The sequence below is a fragment of the Morus notabilis genome, unplaced genomic scaffold (genome assembly GCF_000414095.1).
Source record: "Morus notabilis unplaced genomic scaffold, ASM41409v2 Scaffold165, whole genome shotgun sequence".
Classification (NCBI taxonomy): Eukaryota; Viridiplantae; Streptophyta; class Magnoliopsida; order Rosales; family Moraceae; genus Morus; species Morus notabilis.
Genome location: NW_010363979.1, coordinates 904,916 through 911,778, shown reverse-complemented (window position 1 = coordinate 911,778; position 6,863 = coordinate 904,916).

Genomic DNA, 6,863 nt, shown 5'->3' with positions numbered 1-6,863 from the left:
ATTATAAAATTATTATTAATATAATAAATATAATTATATTAATACAATATAATATATAATAATTATAATTATAATATCATATTATTAAAATAATTATAATATTATTAAAATATCATATTATATGATAAAATAATAATATTAGAGTTATTAATATAATTATGATATTATTTATTACAATATATTATATTATATTAGGAGTCTGAATTTTAGATTGGAAAGATTGTAAATTTTAAATTTCATTAGAGGTATTATGGGTATTATGAAAGTTTTATTAATTGTACTATGTTAATTCTTGCACAATCTAAAAACTCTTTAGGCTGTTTCTGATTTTGGCTATAGATTCTTAAAAAATTCTTCAAAAAACACTTTGAGGAGATTTACCAAACACTAAAATCAACTTATGCTACAAGCAGAAGCTGATTTTAGAAGGAAAAAGCAATACCAAACTAAATCAGTATCTCGTATGTTTAATAATTTTAAATTAATACCTCAACGATTTTAAAAAATTAATTTTTTATGCTTTGAAGTCTTTTTCTAAAATATGAAAGGTTGAATTTTTCCTTTTTAATTGTTTTTTATTTAATTGTCCCGAATTTACTTTTGTTAAACGTTTTAGAATAATCAAACTTGTTTTTGTTTTAACATTTAATAAATTCTAAAAAAATTGTCAAATTTGATGGGTGGGTACCAGTGTTCCGCCAAAAAAAAAAAAAAAAAAGTATGTCCAATTAGCGAAAATATCATCTAGACAGAATTGGAGAAGGGAAAAAAAGCTGAAGTACGTAAAATATGAAGAAAACCAAACCAAAAAAAAAATACCATTGCAATTTGCATATAAAACCAGATGAAATTAGGTAGACAGAAACTTCCAATTTGCATGAAAATATAGTATTATATGAAAAAATTATTTACAATCGTCTTAATTAAAATGGAAACGCAAACGGTGTGACTTGCGTACAATCCAATTGACAAGCCTAACCGAGTTATTAACGGCCAACAAGATACATGCATTCAGATTACTTTGGCCTCATTTACTTTGCGGATTCGAGTTTTCAATTCGAGTTTAAATATAATATTTTCTGAAAGCTTTTCACTATAGCATAAAAAGTTAGATGTGACATTTTCTGAGAGCTTTTTACTGTAAAAATCTAAAACTGAAAACTCGAATCGGTGAAATGAACGAGGCATTAATAGGAAGGTGACGTGAAGAGAAAGGGGAGGACATGCATTATTTTCCGAATCCCTGGAATTTTAGAGATTTCAAAAAATGACGGGTGCGTTTGAAACTCGTTCTAAAATGATTTTAATTTTTGTATGAAAATAGAAATGAAAGCGTTTTCAATCTCAGAGAGAAATCATTTTTAAAAATGCGTTTGGTAGTTTTATCAGGAGATTATTTTCAGTGTAAAAAATCCATTAATGTTTCTCTCTCTTTCTCTACTCGAGAGAGAGAGGAGAAAACAGAAACAAAAAATAAAAAAAACGACTAAAAGTCGTTTTTCACTTCTCTCTCATTTTACAGTAAACTAAAAAATCGTTTTTATTTCTTTTTTTTTGTCTTTAATTGTGTCAAACGCCGTTTCTCTCCTATTTTTTTTTTTTCCCCTAAAAAACATAAAAAATAAAAACAAAAACAATTTCAAACACAACCGACATTGCTGAAAGAGGAGGCAATGCCACTCTTGAGAAAGTTGGGATTGTGGGCTGTACTAAAGGCGGGTTGGCGGGCAGAGGCAAAAAGTTATTTTGTGGCGCCAAAGATGGTATGGAGGGCAATTGCACCGGCGGAAAAGTTGGCATCGGCGGCAAGTTGGGCTGAGTTGTTTGCAGAAGGCGACGAGCTGCGAAGCTAGCATCAATGTCGAAAAATGTAAAGGCAGCCAAGAATGCTAAGATGCTGAAGCAATTGCAAAAGGCCATTGGAATATTGAGGAGAGGAATTTACTCAGTTTTCTTTGGTATCTTTTTAGTTACATTTCACAGTCATATATATCGTTGTAAATTGTCTCGTCTTTATGGCATTGGAAAGTTAGCAACAGTTTTAATTTATGATTATTTTACAGTTTATATTTTTTCTCTAATTAACTCGTTAAGAATTTCCAGTAGTAATAATTTGATTCGAATTACGTAAATGCTAGCTATCCATATATAGTTAAATTTAAGGAGTTACAAGGAATAACACGCTTTTATTATTATGATTTAATGTTTTGCGCAAGTAACATACACATCTTGGCTAGAATGAAGAGATATGATTTATATGTTTTCTTTGTTGTTACTCAACTTTTTATAAGTGGCTAATTTCTTTATCAATAATTCATATTCATGCATAATACCAATTCAAAAAATCCATAAAATACAATATTACAAACAAGAAAATTATAGTTTCTATTTTTTACAACACACACACACACATAAAATATTACTAATCACCAACCTCATAGGTAGGAATAGGATTGTGCCATTAAAAATTTATTGTTTTGCATTTAATTGCGTTTAAATTAAGGATAACAAATAAAAAAAAAAATAGGACTAATTATTTTCTACCTTTTTTTTGAAGGAACTATTTTCTACCTTCTATTCACACATATTTGCTTGAACAAGTTTTTTTCAAGGTCATTGCGCGTTAGGTTCTACCTCTTTTATAAATAGTAAATTTGTTTGGTTGTCGCTTATTAATAGTGCGTTTAGTTGGTAGATTCGTATTATGATTTGAATCATGATTTGTGGTTCGTTATAGTATTTTTTCTCACAAAAAATATACGTAAATCGAGAATAATTCTGAATCTATGAACCAAACGTCCATTAAATTTGATTAATGATTAACATAAATTCCACTTGCTCGGTAGATCTATTTTCTTCGCCTCTTATCGTGATTTAAGAACAATTAGAGGATGATCCTAGGAGGAAAATATGACTACAACTACAAGTCATTGGCAATAAATTAATAAACCAAGCATATTAAAGTCTTTAAAATATGGGCACACTTATAAACAATCCGCAAAGATCAATCCACGAGTACACTTAATAAAATAATAAGGACATTCCAAGTCCCAAACAAAAAGAAGTAAATTAATATTTATTTTTAAGAAGCCTCCCCATTTTCTTTAATCCAACATTTTAGAATCAACGGACAACAAAAATTAACTCCTCACAACGATAAGGGGAAAAAAAGGGCAAAGAAATTCTGGCCCGAAATTAAATTAAAAAGTTGTAAAATAAAGATCCATACTTTTCATAATTTTTTGTCCGTACTTCTATCGATATCAATTATTTTTCTAAAATTTCTTTAAATCTAGAGTATCAATATTTCTACGGATATCTATATTTCATTCCTGATCCAAATCATACTCAAAGGCAAGAATCTCCTCCTCTTTGGCCACAATCTGCTCCACAACAACGTCCATAGCCTCACACTCCTCTTTGGCCGCCACAAAAACTGAAAAAGAGAGAAATGGAAACAATAATTAAGTCCCGCACTTGGGAATGCATAAAAACCAATTACCTAGTGAAAGAGTGCCAGTTATAGTAGAAGCTTTTTTAGCAAAAGACCACTAGATGATGTACTAGATTACAAGCAATTATCTACCATCTAGTGTGATCGACTCCAACTATACTTTCATAAATAGGAGACAATAGCAGACAATAAAAATAATCCCAAAAAAAAAAAAAAATCTGACGGTTCTATTCGTTAAAGAATACTATGAGCCTCTTCGTATAAGCAGGTAATTTATTGAAAGCAGATGAGGTCCGTTTGGAATTCGTTTCAAAATGATTTTATTTTTTGTATAAAAATAGAAATGAAAATATTTTTAATTTCAGACAGAAATCATTTTTGAAAATGCGTTTAGTAGTTTTATCATAAGATTGTTTTCAGTATAAGAAAATCTATTAATGTCTCTCTCTGTGCTCGGGAGAGAAAAAAACGGAAACAAAAAATGAAAAACGACTAAATTCATTTTTCATTTCTCCCCCATTTTACACTAAACTAAAAAATCGTTTTCATTTCCGTTTTTTGTCTTTAATTGTGACAAACGCTATTTCTCTCCTGTTTTTATTTTTTTCTAAAAAAAAATAAAAATAAAATCAATTTCAAACACGGCCTATTGTTTAAAAACAAGGAAGATTGCAATAACCTGAGACAAATGATCCTTCGATATCCGATAAAGTAGCTTGCCATTGAAGGACCAAATATTGAAACGATTCTCCATCTCATAAACTGAAGTCACACAAGTTGCAACATACCTAATTGTCACCAAACGTAACTTATTAGAACACATACATTCAAAAAAAAAAAAAAAAAAAAAAAAAAAAAAAAAAAAAAAAAAAACATAGAAAGAAATGGTTTTGTTTTGTTCAATGCCTAATTCCTAAGAAACAAAATTTACAACCAACGAAAACAAAGCAGAAGTTCACTGTCACCTTAAATGTAAAATGACAAAGTTACATCTTACTGGATAATATATGTACACAAAGTACTTGCAATATCGTGTATAATTTAATGCTTAATACAAAATAACAGAATATTTCACCTATATTGATACCAGAATTATCGTATAGAAACTTAATACCAGAATTGCCTTCCTGTATAGGATCCCATTGAATATCCGTACACATAAAATGCTCACCAGACGCCACGGTCTCTAGCTCATCGACATTGTAAAATTCCAACTGTCCATTGAGAGTTTTCAATCCCGCAAGTATAACAAATCAACCAACAGGTGACCAGAAAAGAGAATTTGCGTTTTTGCCTTTGAGAGTAGTAAGATCCCGTTTATTTCACCGATTCGAGTTTTGCTACAGTAAAAAGCTCTCAGAAACAGTCATATCTAACATTTTTACTACAGTAAAAATCTCTCACATAAAGTCACATCTCAATTCAAATTAAAAACTCAAATCAGCGAACTAAACGAGTCATAAATTTTGAAACGCGACGGATATTATTAGCACCCCGCATCGAGTAGAAACTAATGTCAGGCTTAGCGGCCTCACCCATGGATCACAGCAAACCTGTGACCATTTGGCTCCCAAGCAAAGGCAATAATCTTATCATTTTTGTTATCAAGCTCTAACACCTCAATAGGGATACCCTGCTCTTTTATACGGAAAATCTCAAAGACTGAATAGCGATCAACAAAAAAAAAAAAAAAAAAAACATTTTAATTGTGCTGATTTTTGGGAAATAATAAAAGGGGTGCAACAAGTAATAATTAAGCTCTAAACTTGAATTGGAGGTGGCTTAAGAATGTGTGTGTATCAAAAGTAGAATGTGGGTGATTTAGTTATAAGGGTTTTTTTTAAAATTTTAATAGGGTGTAACAAGTAGAATAAGAGGTGGTTTAAGAATATGTGTATGAAAAGTAAAAAAAAAAAAAAAGTGTTAATAGATGCACCCCTTATTAAAAAAAGGTGTGTGAAGAGCAAAATCATTGATGCCTTTAAAAAATAAAAATAAAAAAGAGTGGTGGCAATAGATGCCCCCTAATAAAAATTAAAGGGTAATTTTACATTATTTTATTCAGTCATCAATTTTAAATTTATCATTTATTCTAATAATATTCTAGTAGCATATTTCTCATATTCCATCACAATGTTATCAAAATATTTTTTAATAGTATAAATAATAGAGTGATGTAAAATGATGGTTGTACTTGTTCTTGTAATTCTCTCACCTTGAATCCTATAAATTAGGGATTTTATTGAGACGTTTATTTTAAGAGTTTATTCTTGATTTTAAATTATAATTTTTAATTTTTTATAGTATTTTTTTTTATAAAAAATTTAAATTTTAAAAATTAAAATCATAAATTAAGAATCTATAAACTAAAAGTCTCGTGCATTGCCATATTGGATTTGCTCATGATTGTCTCATAAGCGAGAGCTCTTACCGACTAGAGAGCCCTAAATAATTTTTTTGAAACAAAAAACACTCATCTAACAAATCTGGCACGTGGTGCTTGCACGTGCTGCAAGTTTAGTACCATTCTTGGAATTAACCATAAAACCCCACACATTATCTTTATTTTATTTTATTTTATTTTATTTTATTTTATTTTACGGTTTTCTGCTGCTTGCGGGTGCAGTACAAAGGTAAAACACTTGTACTTCTACCCACTTGGCAATGTACTTGCATTGCATAATTTGTTGTACTACAACAGACCAAATTATTTATTCACAATATATAAAGGCAATACCTTAAAAATTTCTCATTTAAGATCAGATCAGAATATGATCAGAATTGAAGCTGTATTTGATGTGTTTCTTCCTCATCTTCTTCTTGGTATTCTTCATGTTCTGCAGATTAAAGGAAGCCAAACTCATTTCTCTGTAAGTGCTTCACTTTTTCTTCCTACTTTGAACTGTTATTTGATACATGTTCCGCTTTACATATGCATCCATACACACATACATACATATATATATATATATATGTATATTGCATAATACTGTATTATATAGGATTTAATGTTAAAAAAATGTACGAAAAAGAACATATATAGGAAAAAAAAAGAGTAGGTTATATACGTGTACCTCGCTAATTTGAAGATGGTTTGTGCTGAAGGACGTGTACTGCTATTAACTAATGATATATAATCTTTTTTTATATATAATTATATTTATTTAATAAGGTGCCCATTTGTGTTTTCTTTTTTTTTTTCCCCCATAAAAATAAAGAATAAAAGAAAAGGATTGAAGTTAGCTAGGGTCTTCTATATAAATTTATAATTCGTTGACTTTATTAAGATCATGTAGTGCATTCATCGCACCGGAAGAAAAAACAGAAGTTGGATCGATCAGGTTGAGGTTACTATATATATATATATATATATATATATATATATTTGAGGAGAAAAGGAACGGATAGA